This window comes from Megalobrama amblycephala, linkage group LG1 (assembly GCF_018812025.1).
Source record: "Megalobrama amblycephala isolate DHTTF-2021 linkage group LG1, ASM1881202v1, whole genome shotgun sequence".
NCBI lineage: Eukaryota > Metazoa > Chordata > Actinopteri > Cypriniformes > Xenocyprididae > Megalobrama > Megalobrama amblycephala.
In genome coordinates, this window is record NC_063044.1 from 23,651,152 (window position 1) to 23,668,950 (window position 17,799).

The 17,799-nt window shown below is 39.0% G+C and overlaps 1 pseudogene; it reads right to left on the minus strand.

Moving 5' to 3' along the window:
* Positions 1–1,365: 1,365 nt before the first annotated feature.
* On the minus strand, positions 1,366–13,556 carry LOC125249187 (annotated as a pseudogene).
* Between the last annotated feature and the right edge of the window lie 4,243 nt (positions 13,557–17,799).

A 17,799-nucleotide genomic window follows, 5' to 3' on the forward strand; every position in this document is an offset into this window, starting at 1 on the left:
GCAACTCAGGAGCTCAAGAAGCAACTGACTGGGCACCACACCAACTATCTGCAACAGCACACGACTGTGGCCTACATGGGGGAAAAACACAGTCGGTCAACAGTTACTGCGTTTCATGCATTTCAATGCATTAAGGGAACACAACTGAACTATTTCATTTGCTAATTAGGAAGCTAACATGCATGTTATGTACAAGGGTCACATCTTACTTTTTTATTTTTAATACTTTAAAGACATATATATAGAAAGACATGAATAAAGACATGAATATAACGAGTTTACATACTCTTAAATATAAAAGAAGAATGATCATAAGGGTACAATAACAAGTAAATACTTGAAAATATGATAAGAATAAATATATAAAGTAGGAGTACATGAATATATGAAAGCAAAAGTAAAACTGATAAATCATCAGCCATAAATTATTAACATAAATATTAATAAAAATGCATTAATATGAATATCGGCCATTTTGGATGCATCAAACACACATTCTGTGAAATATATATTTTACATAAAATATAAAATGTTTAATACAGTACATTTGATTTACAGTAAACTTTTATAACCTTTTCATACTTTAATTTTTTGAAGTGGTTTCACTTCAGCTACAACCTACTGAGTCTTCTTTAAAACAAGACCAATGTTACCAATGTATTCCAAAGCATTCTTGAATTATAAACATTAAAGTTTGGATAGTGCATTTTCATATAAATGCTCAAAAAGGGGGGCGCTGGTTAAGGGGTTAAAGAACCAGGGCATCACCCATAAAATTCCCAGTTAGAGGAAGGGGGCGCTACAGAGGGCTCATCTTTTTCTTCCGGGGAATGTGCAACGACTGTCTGCGCGTAGGAACGTGCCTCTTTTCGCTGAGTTCTTGACCAAACAGCCCATCATCTACTGAAGAGCAAATCTCAATTGAGTGCCTGCGATGGTCATCGGTACCGTGGGGTTTTTCCAGAAAACCCTTAGTGTCCACACTGAAGCACTTCTTCGGGTCTTTGATGCTTAACTCGCCTAAGTCGGCAGCACTGCTGCAGTTCTTCATGAGCATGGGAAGCGGCGTCCCTGAGGTGGCGTAAGGAGAGAGGGAGTGACTCCGTGCTTCTGCCTGGACCCCTGCCCACAGCCGCGCTGTACTGTTGATGTGGCTGTAGTGAATTTGTACAGTTATTAATCAATTTATGGGTTAGATATATGAATATAATAAATCATAAAGCTTTATGATTAATTATGATGCACATACCGCCCCAGGGGGGAATTAAACATATATTGTGAATTAATTACAACAAATTATAATCAATTACATATATGATTAGTTCTGGTTTAATATTTATTTAGAGAAACTATCAGTTTGTCCAGCAAACCGGTAAGTTTTCCACAGACTATTATAACGGAAATGTTATCCTCTGGCCACGAGGATAAGTTCCTATGATAGCATCAAACCTAAAGTGATTGTGTTAGAATCGAAACGTTAAAGTGACCTGGTTTTTGTTGAATGAGCAAAAGAACAAAAAGCATGGATATAATGTATTTAATATGTAAAATTAATAATACAAAAGTTATACGGCTATACACAGGGTAGATACATATATACAGAAGCGGAAGTAAAGACAGGAAAAGAGAGATGATCAAAGGATGGCAAATTACAACAGTTAATCCTTTAAAAGCCAGCACAGAAATCAGTTTAAACGAATTAAGACAAGAAAAGCATGTAAAAGAAGTTATGGTTTACAGACAAATTTATCATTAGAAATGACACTAACACACCTACAATCATTTAAACTAAGCCTAAACACTAGGAAACATACATGCACTTGACATACAAGACGGGTACATTTTGGCATAATTATATTTTACACAAACAGTCTTCAATGCATTTTTGTGTGCTTTTTTGTGTGTGTGTGTATTGGAATGTGATCTGGCACTTAGTCCACATGAGGGGCCCTTTGATGTCCCAAGAGCTAGGAAATGGGGCCCTCTGTTCAATTTCTGACAGAGTAACAAACGTGTCAAAGTGTCTGTTCTTCTGGACCGGCCGGAGCCGGTGAGATTTACAACACAGTCCAGCATGCTAAAAGCGTTCTGAAAATTCCAAAGTTGATTGACTACGCCGGATCTATCCAGACGCTACATGGCGGACCTCCTCATCGGTCGGATCAGCGGAGTCAAACATGGAGCCACTGGGGCTGGTGCTGCTGCTGGCCAGGCTGGGAGGTCGAGAATGGATATTGTGCTGGCTATGGGACTGCTGGAAGGTGCGGACACTGGGTAATTGTCCATGTGGGGAAGCAAGGGTGACGCCTGAGGGATGCTGGGGCCACCGATCCGAGGAACATGCAGCTTGAAGCCTGTGGTTATCCCTGCCTGTCTTTCAAGATTGTCCTTGGAGTCGAAACTTTGCACGTCGATGGAATCATTTTTGATTGCCTCCTGAAAGAATAAACACAGGACAGCGTGAACATGTAATCATGCTAAATGTTAACTTTGACAGCCCTAAAAATACATTTAGTATTATATTTATTTACACGTACCCCCAGCACTCTCTTGCAGCCCCCTGGGGTTCCCCAGTTTGAAAACCCCTCATTATACAATTACATAAATACATGTTTGTTCATGAGTAATTCAGGCAAACCAGGGCATGTATACCTGTCTGGGTGAATCTGGGCGTGGTCCAACATAAGTTGCCCTGCCTTCAGGTTCTGAAGAACTCCCTGCTGAGACGCTGAGCCATTTTCATCTTCGTCTCAATCTCAGCGTCCATTTCTGCATGTTCTTTAGCGTTCTTTTTTGCGCTCCTCCAGGTGTTTCATCAATACAGCCACCACCACGTTAACCATCACAAACTGAGCCATCAGCACAAAGGTGACGAAGTAGATGGGGGAGACCAGAGGCAGATAGGGGACGCAGTTCTTATTCTCTGCTTGATCGCACTCTCGCAGAGTGTCCTGCACATATGCAACATGTTAATGACTAAACCTGCACCTGTGAAACTCTCTCAATACAGTTACAGAAGAACAATGAAAAACTCTTCTGCGTTATAGTACCTTCATTATGCCATTCTAGTTGTCCCCCGTCCATACTCTGAATAACGTTAAAAGGGCAAATCCAAAGTTCTCAAACGTAGAATATCGACTTAGTCCTTCACATGGGGTTTTGTCAGTGCATTCTAGATGAAAATATTGGTAGTCAAAAGTTTAACAAGCGTCAAGTACTTTTAAACATCTTACACACAAAAAGCACAGCTAGACTCCCAGATTATCACTGAATGTGTTGCTAAAAGTGAAGATAACCTGACAGAGTCCTCGGTATTATCATTAAAGAAGCAAATGAGCCGTTACCCCCAGACACGTCTGACACAATAATTAGCAATGATTTTAAAGTTGAAGGCTAATGAAAGTAATTAGAGTGCTTGCCCTTTAAGAGAAAGCATAATCCTGTCATTTGTGTTCCAGAGGCCTCTCAAGGGGATATAAGTAGCATAGAAATGTCTCTTTGAGCCTAGAGGCTATCTCATAAATATGCTACCATTGCAGGAGCAAGCTCCAAAGATCAACAGCGCTAATTTAGGTTCTTCTTCCAATATGACAGTACTGTAGACTAAAAAGAGCTCTAAAACTGTGAGAGAAGCATGCCCATGGGGACCAAATTGAAGCATTTCCGACCTAAATGAGAGTGGCAGCTAAGGTAGAGCAAAGCCGCTAAAACTGTGAAATGGAGAGCTCAGTATGAACAGTGAGCAGGATTGCAGCACTGACCTAGTTTCCCAAAAAGCTCCACGCCAATTGCCGCATAAATGAAGAAGAGGAGCATAAACAGCAAGCCCAGATTTCCCACCTAAAGAGAGAAAGCGGATTATCACAGTATGTTATTAAACAATCAATCATGGGGAGTAGCATTGTGTTATAGATACTTTATCTCCAACTTTTTCTCTGTCCTCCCCCATGTCTTACATATCCACAGAAAGACACAAACAAATGCAATTGTGCAGTACATCTACATCTCTCTAAAGCAAACATCCACACATACACGCAACGGCATACTGTATGCACTGCAAAAATATTTTGCCTCTAATATAAACTGTATGTATTTGAATTACAATATATATGGGTCTTTGACGAATATGGTTTTTAAAAGTGTAAAAAAACATGGAGATATAATTTCATTGTTGACACTGAATAAAACTTCAAAATTAATTGTTTTTTTAATAATCAATTAACACTGCTTTTGTAATTTTTTTTTTGCAAGATTGGCAAAATTTGTCACCAAAAAAGTAATTTGTTTTAACAAAAAATTCGGTTTTACCGAATGACACTTTTGGTTAAACCGAATGACGATATTTTCAGACAATGCTAACAGACTGATATCTAGCTAGCAAGCAAAAGGACAATCAAACCTTTTATATTTAGTGCAACATTTTCCATGTTTTATAGCGGTTGAACCAAATGACCTGATGTTTCAGGACATGTGTATGAGCAAGTGAAAACATGAATTTTTCTATTAGTTAAGAGAGAGTTAGTTACTTTGCTTCACAATCATGTGGTCCTTTGCAGGTGACAGAATGATGTCACGTCCTGTCACATGATATTGACCGCATGAACTTGATCCAAAATGTTCCCTTTATATTGGTTGCTCCGAATGACATCAATGAAATAAATTTTTCTGGACATTCTTTCTCATAACAAAGCAACGACTTCTACACATAATAATTTTAATACCATGTTGCACTATGTTGATATATGATGTTATAAAAACATGCCAGAATAAAAAACATATACATTTATTACATTTTAAGATATTTTAATCACAAATGAAATGACTGTATTGGCCTTTGGATGGTTAAACCGTGTGCACAAAAACTTTAAAATACCTTTATATGTAACAAAATATAATTAAAACCTTTTGGATTCAATAAAAGAGATCTAGTTGTACTACCTTACACACTCTGGATGTCATATCTTTGTTTTTTATTATTATTAAGGCTTTTAGACAAAAAATTACCCCTCACGTTATTGACACATATATAATATTAAAATATATAATACATAATATTTATAATACAACATATTAAAAATATTGTTTTAAAAGCACATTGGTATAACCTAATGTATCTGGCCATGTTAAATAATATCATAAACCAAAAAAGAAAAGAAAAAATGCTATAAAATATTTTTTATAAAAATAACACATTTACATATTAATGAATTAATTGATGAATAAACAAATAAATGAAGGAATGAATGAATATAAAAACACATAACATTAGGTACCTGTGGTAAAGCTTGCATTACTGTGTAAAGCAGGGCTCTCATGCCTGTAGCCATCTTCAAAAGCTTCAGTTACTGTTGGGCAAGAAGCACAGAGAAACCCATATCCAAAAACACATCCATTTGTAATAGGACCACACTAAATACATTTTGTATGGTTTGGGGGAAAAAAATAAAAAGAAGCTAAAAAAAACCTGCAGTACCTCTAGCTATTCTCAGCACCCTCATAATGCAGGATGATGGTGGGGTTGATTGGCAGCGCTGCATTCATCTTGATCCTCCTCCAGTGTGATGCCCATGATAGAGAGCAGGACTATGGCTAGATCCAGCTGGTTCCATCTGCCAGCACATTAAAGCATCATACAATTAAAATACTACATCCAGCAAAGAGTGTAATTTAGCTAATCGGTGTCTGAACATTAAGCAAGCTGAGCAAACAAACCACACACAGATTTATAAGCATATTGCAAATACAACAACATATGGTTGATTGCACCTGTACATGTGCTAATGTGGGATTATTGATAAACAACAGGGATCATGATCTCACGAAGCTGATAGAGTCTTTAATTAACTTTATCGGGTTAAGCACTTACAACTTACAGAAAGTATGTATATAGTAAGTATACCATTTGAGGTGCACCCTAATAAGCCCTTCAGAATACTGATTTAACTTCCAGAAACTTCTTTAGTACAATACAGATTTGCATTCATGCATCCATTGTTAAACTTATGTACAGGGTATTCACATTATATTCTGTTCACATTAGAGTCATTTAGGCAACAATACCTGTCGTTGAAGATTCTCCGAAAACCAAATGCGACAAGTTTGAGCAAAGCCTCAATTATGAAGATGACGGTAAAGACGTAGTTACAGTATTTCAATGCCTCTTCAAGGTACTGTGGAAGATAGGAGAAATTATTTCACCAGTTTTACATGTAGTACAATTTATAGTAAAGCAGCATATGGACACTTAAAACACATTTAATAATGCACAAATGCCTTTGCGTTTATATAAAAATAGGTGCCATTTATTTTAATGAAAGAGCACAAATGCTTTCCAAGCAGAACATTTCACAAAAATAAGTTACTTTTGGTTTCAATGATAAAATGTAACTTCATGCAATGGTAGTTCACAGACTCACAGGTGGCTGATTGAAATGCTCGAATGGACATAGTGACTACATTGATGCAGATGATGCCAGTAATGAAGAGGTCCAGGTAGTGGTTGGTACACAGTGTGTGGATGTAGAGCCGGGCTGGAGAGTAATCTGCATAGTACAGTCTCTGCTGGGCCTCTGTTGATACAATCAGACAGACAGACAGACAGCACAGAAGAGTCAGTGCAGGGTAAATGCAGATAAACCAAATCACTGATGCAGAGGCAAAAGGCACTGGGTATAAGGGGACGACTGCTGCAGAGAGGACCAGTACTTTATCTTGCCATCACTATGCTATTATTGAGATACTATCCATTAACAGTCCTCTCATGCAGCACTTGTGCCTTCGTGGATTTCAAGCATGCTGCTTTGGTGAACATGCCGTTGTAAACATGGCAGTGTGTGGGAGAACATATGAAAGGACTTCTGCGAGTAGCTCAGGTGATGGGGACATATTGAGTGTTTACCAAGGAGAGCTTAGAGGTGACTGTTTATCGATTAGTTGAACTGTGTGTGATATATTGGACATGACAGCAACCACAAAATTGATTTGAGTTTGAATCCATCTTTCTGAGTCTGCCATAAAAGCATGTTTACAGGTAAATATCATATGCCAAGAGAGAAGCCATTGAGCTACTGAATATCTGATAGAGTTCAACATGCAGGTAGAGCATAACCATTACATGGAGCATCTCTCCTAGCAGATACGACTCTCATGACCACCTTGAAAGTCTTTTACAGTTGCACACAGAAACAGCCTGTTTTTCAATATGATGGGATAATGTCAGGCCCAGATGGAATCTGTGGATATTTCCCACATTTTCTGCTCTGAATTTGGGGAAAATCTGCTGTATTCTGCAGAATATAAAATGAGTTGAACTTACTGTACTCTTAATGACGCTTTATTAGCCTAAATATTTCATAAATGAGCTCAAGAGTGGTACAACTTCGATATTCCAATTTTGAGGCAATCCACTGAGCTTTCTGTGGAAGCAGATTCCATGTGAGAATCTACAGATGTTATTTGGATATGTGACAGATACAGATGTTATTTGGATATGTTGTATATAGGGATGTTTCTTCAACTTCAAGGCACCTTTGTGTCCCAGGGGTTTGATGTTATTTATATCACCAAATATGATCATCTAAACAAATGTGAAATAAACAATTGCAAGATTTATTGTATGGAAGAATGAAAGAATGATGAAATAATACTGAGTGTATAGTTGAGTGAAACATTGAGCTAAATCTCACTTGTAAGCATAATATTTTTCCATTAAAATTGTGTCAAATTATGCAAAAGTGTGAAAATATCATTTCATTGTGTTTAGGATGCATAAAATGCTAGCCATTTAATTAGCAAACTCAAATGAGTATGCCATTTTAATAAAAAAATGTTAAAAATGTCATTTCCATCAAAGAATGCCTACACAATACGTGATTCAGATGCGGTGGACATCTTTAATGCTTGATAAAAAACACAATTCTCTTGCGATTTATGACAAATGTGTTCTACAAAACTATTTTCTTAATGTCCACATGGCCAAAGTTGAAGAAACACCATGTATTCAAATATTTGCCTTCTTTTCTTTCCTGTCCTTCTAAACTCACTGTTTTGTGAGACGACCTTCAATCTATCCCAGATTAATGCATTGATGGGCTTTGAATAGATCTAGAGAAATAAAACTCAACTGCTATGGACTCACATACACGATTAATCCCCTGACTGCAGTAAAGGCTAGAGGAGCCAAGTGTGACAAACCTAGATAAAACTGTTGGCTTTTATGCTAAAGATCATTTATCAGGAAGCTTTGCCCTGGCAGGTATGGTGCTTAAACAAGAAAACACTTCTACACATTTATTGGTTTAGTCACGTAAAATCATGGCCTGCTTTCTCAGAGTCCTTAATGCTCACAGAAGTGGACCAGACAACACTAATAGTTCCCTCAGTGTGCCAAACTGATAAAGACAGACAGACAGACCATAACCAACTAACCGTTTCGGATCTCTCAACTGGATAATATGATGTAACTTTCCTTGATGTCGTTTTACATATGTTTGAGTTCAGTACTCTAAAATAAATATTAGTTAAACAGTTATTTCAAAGTGTAATAATATTTCACAGTATTATTGTTTTTACTGTTTTTGATCAAATAAATGCAGCCTTGGTGGGCCTAAAAGACTTCTTTTGAAAAATCTTGCTGACCCCAAACTTACGAACATTAGTGTAGACCTGGTGGCCGTTCACATACAAGTATACATACAGACTGAAATCTTTGGCCATTACGCTGCATATTGTGCAATGCTTCTACAGTATTAAAAGCATCTTTTCAAGTTTCAAAGTCGTAAACCTTGAAAACCGCTTTTGCATGCACGGATGTGCGAATGGCTTCTTGCTCACTTTGTTCTCAGTAAGTTTGGTTTAGTGAGATGCGCTGACTCTACACCCTACTTGGTATTACAATCTTGATTTGCTCTGATGGAAGGAAAATGAACACTAAATTAACACGTTAAGTAAAATCTAATTAGTACTGTACAATTTCTATTTAAATAAAACTCTCTTCTATTATATATTCATAGCAGGACGCTCTGCTGCTTTGGCCTTGATGCTGACCCCATATGTACTGTGCAAACTTCCCCTGTTAGCTTGTCATGCAGAATTTGGTGTTGCATCTCATGCAGGAACATGCTGCAGTCCATCACAATCCAAGGCTGACATCGAATTTGTGCCAAAATGTGCACATTTTTTTAATGTACTCAGCCTTATGACTGCTTGTTTTTAAAAAAATAATAATAAAAAAAAATCTTTCTCTAGCTTTCTCTCTCAGGCTCTGGAAGCAGGCAGTGCTCAGAAAAATAGACTACCGACCAGACCCGCAATTCTCCTTACTTATGCGCTTTTTCTCCAGCAGTTTCTGCCTCTTCTCCTCACGCATACGCGCCTCCTCTTCCTCCTGGTCCTGACGACACTTGTGGAAGTTCTCCACCACCACTCCGTCAAACATACTCAGCACAAAAAAGCTGATGATCAGCAGGAAAGAGATGAAGTAGAGGAGCATCCAGGGGTTGTGATTGCTCACAGGCTGCAGGTGTGAAGGACATGTAGAGAGAGGACACATCCATCATATGACAAATTACAAAAGTTATGTGAATTTACAAATACGGAAACAGCACCGGCCAGAATGAGCAAAGCAGATGCAAACCTGCTGGTTCACCCCGACAGCGTCCAACCCGTCATACATTATATTGACCCATCCGTCCTTACAGGAAAACACGAACAGAGACATGAGAGCCTACGGAAGAGAAACAGTAAACGGCTAAACCATCATTTATTCAGTGCAGTAACAGGGCTCATAATGACAGTCTGGGAATCATTTCAAACAAATTACAGCAGAAAATGCTTTCTGAAGGTCCTATAAAAATGAAAAGGCAACATGACCTCACTCAGCCAATCACTTTATTATGATTCAATGTGTCCAAACCAATGAATAATGTCTAGTGAATAACAGTTACCTGTCCCAAGTTGTCAAAGTTGTACTTTCTCCGAATCCATTTGTAACCTTTATCTTTACATTCGACCATATTGGTGATGTTTTTGGTGTCAGCACCTTCACAATGGTAAAACTGTCCTTTGAAGAGTTGTGATAGATAATATCAATGCTGTGTTATCTAAAAAAAACCCTCATATTTTTGTTGAAAAGCATGTATTGTGTAGTGGTTGAGGCAATTACCTGAACTCCAAGAATGCCAAAGACAATAAAGAAGGCACAGCAGATCAGCACAATGTTCCCAGTGGGCCTCAGGGACGTTATTAGCGTTTCCACCACCAGCTTCAGTCCAGGAGCACGACTAATCACTCTATTTAAGTGAAAAACAAAGACACAACCTATTTCAGTCTGTCTGGATTGCAGTAACATTTATGTAATGGTACAATAGACTGGGTGACCTTCAAGATTGATAAACCACCGCTTGGTCTTACCTTGGTCTTACCACCGCTTGGTCTACAAATTCAAGGATAATAGACTTTTGTTGAATCGGTAAGTGAGAAGGGGCTTTTAGCGTGTAGGCTCGGGAGATAATGCAACCACACAACTGACCTTCAGTTTATTTCCTGTATAGCGGATTTCATTGATTGACCGTGCCTCAGACAGGCACGTTGGGACCTTTCGCTGACTCACCTTAGTGGCCGCAGAGTTCTCAGCAGGCGAAGAACCCTCAGGATGCCAAGGATTCGGTTTCCACCAGTGGAAGCCAGAGAGACCAGAATGTCAATGAGAGAGACAAAGACCAGCACCCCATCCAGAACATTCCAGGTGCTCTGCAGATAACTGTGCTTCCCGGAGCAGAAGCCAAGGGCCACCACCTTTAACACAAGTCATACCACATCAATGTGATTGTTTTGTGGAATGAACACTCTTTGTACATTAGAAAAAACAAAATCATACCTTCACGGTCATTTCAGCAACGAAAATCACAGTGAAAACATAATTGGATATACTGAGAAACATTCGCTCCTGAAATGAAAAACAGAATGTATCATACATCCAATAAGCATGAAAATCTCAAATATTAAATTCAAATTGACTATTAAGGATGAGATTTCACTAAAGCAAACTTACAGGTGGCTGTATAGTGGGTCTTTCCAGAGCAATAGTGATGCAGTTTAAGAAGATGAATACCAAAACTACATGATCAAACATTTTGTGAGAAATTAACCTCTGACAAATCATCCGAAACCTAGGACAGAATTATGTAACAGTTACAAAAGTGAACATGAAACTTTGAAAGGACAAACTGGTCAGTAGACGATAGGAGATGGCAAATGCTTACTTGTTCTGAGGCGAGAACAGATAAAGGGACCAGTCCTCATGATCTTTACAGCACTTAGGTTTATATGCTTCCAAAGTTCTCCTGAGACGGAGACAGAAACTCTGTCACACACAAGAGAGAGGCATCAGCAAATTGAACAAGAACTACAGCTAATTACTACAGCTCTAAATTGTCTGGAGTTTAAAGTGTTTAGGGTAGATAAGAATGTTAATGGTCTTGATTCAATACATCAATAAATAGGGATTCAAATGGATGCTTGTTTAAATGTGATGAATTGCCATTTAACTAACTGTTTATTTTGCAAATGCGTTTTCTGTAAAACAGATTTTGCACAATTAAAATCCATTTTGTCTCAACGTCTAATTGATTTGCCAGGTACTTGGCTAGAAAGATGGTTGAACTTGTAGAAATGACACCATGATGCAGCTGTAATTATGCAGCTTGTAATACAATTGTGGGAAATCATTATAGAATATTTCCAGCACTGACACTTTAATGCAGTTTTTATAGACATTTTATTCACTCCATTTTGCAGTTTCAGTTTCAACACCATGCAGCACCTTTCAAAAGTCAATTTAAAGTGTTTTTTCTCCAAGAGCTCATGAGAAATCTTTCACAAAAAATAATAGAAACATGGCAATATAGTGGCAGTGAATAGCGACCAGCATTAATTTGCTTTACCTGCAGTACATAGTCATGCACAAGCTGCATGCTCAATAAAGAGCTTTGTCATTGACAAAAGAAAGAAGACATTTGCAAGTTTTGTTTTCTACAATAGATTGTATGTACATATCCTGCACACTTTTTGTTTTACTAATGCAGTTCAGGCCTTTACATTTGCCAAAAATATAACTTTTTTGCTGTTATAAAAACAAACAAACAAATCCCAGTCCAGATTAGAAAAAGTAACGGTTCGGGGTGTGTTAAGATGGTGTTTGTTTTAGCCTTTGCAGGTTTACACCTACTAATAACAAGTTCACAATTCACACAGTCCCCAGTATGACAGATGGGCCAAACACTGCAGCACCGTATCAGCAATGCAGTTCAACTCCCCAGACTATCTGGAGAAAGCAGCTACTTAGTTTGTGCAAAAATCTGCATCCTTAAAGGGTTAGTTCACCCAAAAATGTGGGTGAACTAACTCTTTAGGAAGCCAATTATGTAAATGTAGTTCAACTTGTGTGCCACAGGTTGAGCCTCTTCAAGGGGAGATCACATTGCATATTAGCTACATATTTAGCCGTAGATTTAAATTGAGTTAACATACACTGTATTTTAGATTCAATTTCTATTCAATATTGAATTTATATTTGTATAATATTTGTATAATTACATATTTGTATATATAATGCACATGCTTAAGAAAGACAAACTTAATACTGTAACTGAGACAGTTGTAGAAGGTTTTTTTATACCTCTGCCTGAAACCCCTCCACTAAGATGGCCACAAGCAGGTTAAAGAGGACATAATTCCCAAAAGTCATCAGAGCCACAAAGTAAAGAGCCGCCCATGGGGAGGTGGAGGCCATTCCATTATAGAGGACCACGTTCAGTCTTCCTGGGTCAGAATCTGAAATACACACGCAAGCATTTTGTCTGAGAAACAGTAGAGGACAGAGGACGGCTGAGTAAAGGGAAAAAACATTTAATTACTTAAATGTGCAATAGACCAGTGTTTTCTGTGTGTGTTTGCCTGACAAAAATAATCAATTATTTACAACACACTTGACTACATTTGACCGAGTATGAAAAAATGTCTACTCTATTCATTGTAATTAAGGACCTACAATGGACTTACAACTTACTATGTAGAGCTAGCATAGTTTCTGTTCTGACCTGAAACACAGTGACAATGGCCCACAGCAGGGAATCAAAGGTTTTCCTGTCAGGAATGGTGTCTCCATCCTCCGTCTTCATGCTGAATTTGCATCCAAACAGATGCATTCCAAGAATGCTGTATTGACAGTGAAATAAAATGAAATGTATTATCATTTAAGTGCATAATTCCAGAATTACATTCAATAAAAAATTATTAATGTTGTACAGTTTTTAAATCAATTAATTCATGTAGTACAGTTTTATGAATCAAACTGTCAAGTTTAGCTATAATGTTGGTGGCACTGTGCAACAAGCTCGGTTCTAACTGGTTGAACGAGGGTGTGGGTGTGGTCTGCACCTGAATGTGAAGATGAAAAGCATGAGCAGCATGCAGAAGGCTGCCACCTTGTCAATGGTCTTCATCTGCACCACCAGCTGTCTGCGCAGTGCAGGGAGGAAGCGCACCAGTATGAGTACACGCCAAGGTTATAATCGTTAACGAAAACTAGGTGGGAAAAAACATTGTCGTTAACTGAAATAAAATAAAAACGAGGCATTACAAAAACGATAACTAACTAAAACTGTAATGTGTGTTTGGCAAAACTAACTAAAATAAAATAAAATTATAGGTTAAATGTCCTTAGTTTTCGTCTTTATCAATGTCTTTCATAGAACAAATAACGTTCAGCTGCATTTCCTTTCCCTGCGCCTCTCACTCTACACTCGCGCGCGCGCGCGCGCACACACACACACAGCCCCTCCCCTCCGTGCACACCGCGTCTCCATGAGAACGAGTGTTCGACTTTGAAAGCAAGTTCGCTAAAGGTTGGTATTTTGTGAACACCTTTACACAAACACACATTAAAAAGTGGTATAAAAATATTTTTAATTCTGAATATAACTTTGTCAGCGTGTTAATGTCCACCTGAGAAGCGATTGCTACTGTAGCAAGTTAACTAGTCGCAAGTTTGAGGTAAAATGCACTTGGGTTGTCGATGTCAAAACACTATAGGCTATAAGCTGTGATTCAAATATTAAATAATGTTATGTCATTTGTTTACTCTTACACTGAATGTTTGCTGCTTCAATCCAAATGTGTTTGCATAGTTGAAAATTACTGTGAGAAAAAAAAAAATCAAGTTTACAGAGTTTTAGTGTCACTGAAGGTAACACTAAAACTCTGTTTTTTGTTATTATTATTATTTGTTATTTGTCATGATCTTTTCTCAGATTGAGCTCCCTGACAATCTGACAGAAATGTCTTGTTGTGGCTCAAAAATGGGTTGAATAGTAGGGATGAGCGAATACAGCATTATCTGTATCTGTATCTGTATCTGTTAACCATATGAATTATCTGTATCTGTATCTGTACTCGGAGTGGGTGGGGCCTAACCCGGAAGTAGGCGGAGCTTGTCTTGAAATAGGCGGGGCTTTAACCAGTATGTTATTTTAAGCATGTAATTGATATGGGTTGATCAGAAATTGTTATATTTATTGCTGATTAGAAAAATATTTACAGGACAGCATCAGGATTGAGCTTCAGATCAATGGTTTTGATCACGATAGCAAACGAACTATATTACAGAACAAGTTTTGCAACAATGAAAACAAAACAATGCAGTGCAATTATGAAGTAAAATGTAATGAACAACATAACTTTCTTTTTTAACATTTAATTTTTTTATGATCAGTGTGATTTTTTTTTTTTTGGTTCTTTATTTTTTTATTTCCACACCAGGTGTGCGTGTGTGTGTGTGTGTGTGTGTGTGAGTGTGTGTGTGTGTGTGTGTGTGTGTGTGTGTGTGTGTGTGTGTGTGTGTGTGAGAGAGTGATTAAGAGGGAGAGCGAGAGAGATAGAGAGAGAGAGCGGGGGGACTGTATTCTACGGATCAAATAGTCCGACGCTGTTTTTCAGATCTGCATTGACTTTAATGAAGACCAGTTGTTCCACATGGCTAGGGTCTAAGTTTGCACGCTGTGGACTGACCACATTTCCAGCTGTGCTAAAAACACGCTCAGACTGGACACTTGTAGGTGGACAACTGAGATACTGCAGTGCAAAGCGTGCAAGATTGGGCCAGCACTGAAGCTTGCCTGACCAGTATTTCACTGGGTCATCGGTAAGGCTGATGTCCCCATCTGTCAGGTAGGCCTCCATATCACCTGATGGTAAATGTGTCCTCATTGGCAGCCGATTTCTTTTTCTGCAGGAAAGACAAGACTGAAGTGCTGCTGGTGGCAGGTATCTCTTCTGTGTTTCTTGCAGGTGTAGCCACAGGGTCACAGAGCTCCATCCTGAGGAGTAATGTCCTCTTCAGTGCCTCCACATCAACATTGTTTGGAAAACAGCTGACCTTATATCTGGGGTCAAGGAGAGTGGCAAGCAGAAATGTGGAGTTTGCAAAAATTGGTTCGAAACGCCATTCTAATTCTTTTCTCAGACTGGCTGCCAGTTTCCTTGCTGCTGTGCCTAACTTTTCCCTGGACTCAACTGCAACATCTTGGCCCAGCCCCACTGTGGCATCCTGATCATCATCACCAGCCATGAACTGATCAGATTCATCCTCAGATTCCTCACCAGCTGCAAGACTTCCCACATGCAGTGACCTGATGATGAAGCAGAGGCCATGCAGGAGGGGGAGGACCTCAAAGATGGAGGCGCTGTGTTTTGAGAGTGCCCGTGTGACCTCCTCAAAAGGACTAAGAACAGTGAGCATGTCTGATGCTAACCCCCACTCATTTGGATAGATGATTGTTGGAGCTCTACCCATGTTAGACTCCTGTGTCATAATCTGCACAGCCCTGCGCTGCTCCACCAGCAGGTGTTTTTTGTTTTTATATCTGTTATGAGCGTGTGCTGGGGGAGGTTCAATTGTGTTTGCAGCTCATGTAGTCTGTTGCTGGCTTTGCTTGAGCGATGAACATGGCCAGATATGCTCCTGGCTTTGGAGAGAAGGGATGTCACAACCCCATTCTTCTCCAGTGCTTTGATCACCACCAAGTGAAGCTTATGGGACACGCAACGAATGTGCCCATATTCAGTCAAAGCTTTCACCATGTTGGCTGCATTACCTGAAACAACAAACCATATTGTGACAGACTGACCAACAGACTCTTCCCACTCTCTCATCTTTTCCTTAAGGCAGCACAGAATGTTGTTTGATGTGTGCTCAATGTCCAGCACACCAACATTTAGCAGCCCTGCTTTCCTCTGTACTGAAGCTTCCCCTACACGTTCACACCAGTGCCCAGTAAGACAGAGATATGCATGTGCATTGTGATTGCTGGTCCAGAGATCTGTAGTGAGGTTGATGACACCTCCTTCAGCTGCCTTAAGTGACTGGACCAACTCCCCTCTCATTGCCTCATACAGCTCAGGCACTACAGTTCGACTGAAATAGTGCCTCGATGAGATCTTATACTTGGGCTCTAAAAAGCCAACAAGTTGCTTGAAACCTCTCCTCTCCACCACAGAGAAAGGTTCAAGATCAGTGCAGATCATTTTACTAATCATCTCTGTAATTTGTTTTGACCGGGGATGGTTTGCTGAGAATGGCTGCTTTGCTGCAAATGCAGTGAGTATTGCTGAAGAGGAAGATAAATGTGAGCCATTAGCAGCACCCAGCTGAACACCAGTGACCTGAGAAGGAAGAGGAGAGGAGGTGGCTGATACAGTGGGCTTTCTCATGTGATGGACATATAGCAGATGGTTATGTAGAGATGTTGTGTTGTAATGTTTTGCATCTCTGCCTCTGCTTAGCTTTGACTTGCAAAGCTTGCAAATGGCTTTGGAGGGATCATTTTCAGAAACAGTGAAAGAGTCCCAAACTGTAGAAGTCCTCTTGGTCTTTGGTGGAGGAGGACCTCCATCACCAGATGCAATATTGGCCTCAGTGGGGGAAATGTGGGTGCTACTGCCACTGTTTTCACTGATTTGACCCTCACTGTCCTGCAAGGTTAAGCAAACTCTGACAGGTGGTTCAGTGTCAGCTGAATTATTCTCTGTATCACTCATTATTCTGTATCACTGATCATAAGAGGGAGAGAGAGAGTGTTTGTGTGTGTGTAGCTTAATTTGTAATATTATTTATACCACTACTACCTTTATATTTTATGAAATACAGCAAAAAGTGTCAGACAGTGCGTCAAGTAAAAAAAAAACTGGTTAGAGCCAGCTGATGGTTAAAAAGAAAAAACTTAGATGACTGGCAGAGAGAGGAAGAGACAGAGAGTGTGTGTAGCTTAAATAATTTGTAATATTTATGACACTAACTTTAACTTACTACCTTTATTTTTTTATGAAATACAGCAAAAAAGTGTCAGACACTCAGTGCGTGAAGTAAAAAAAACTGGTTAGAGCCAGTTGACTTAAAAAAAAAAAAAAACTCTGACGACCGGCAGAGAGAGAGAGAGAGAGAGAGAGTGAGAGTGTGTGTGTGTGTGTGTGTGTGTGTGTGTATGTGTGTGTGTGTGTGTGTAGCTTAATAATTAATTTGTAATATTTATAACACTAGCTTACTACCTTTATGTTTTTATGAAATACAGCAAAAACGTGTCAGACACTCAGTGTCTGGTTACTGGTTAGAGACAGCTGAAGGTTTAAAAAAGAAAAAAAATCTCAGACAGGCAGAGACGCAATGCGAGTCACATTCTACCAAGCAAGCACCACGTCTGAACGAACCCACGTTTACCAGAACTCTACTGGTAAGTACGTATTATT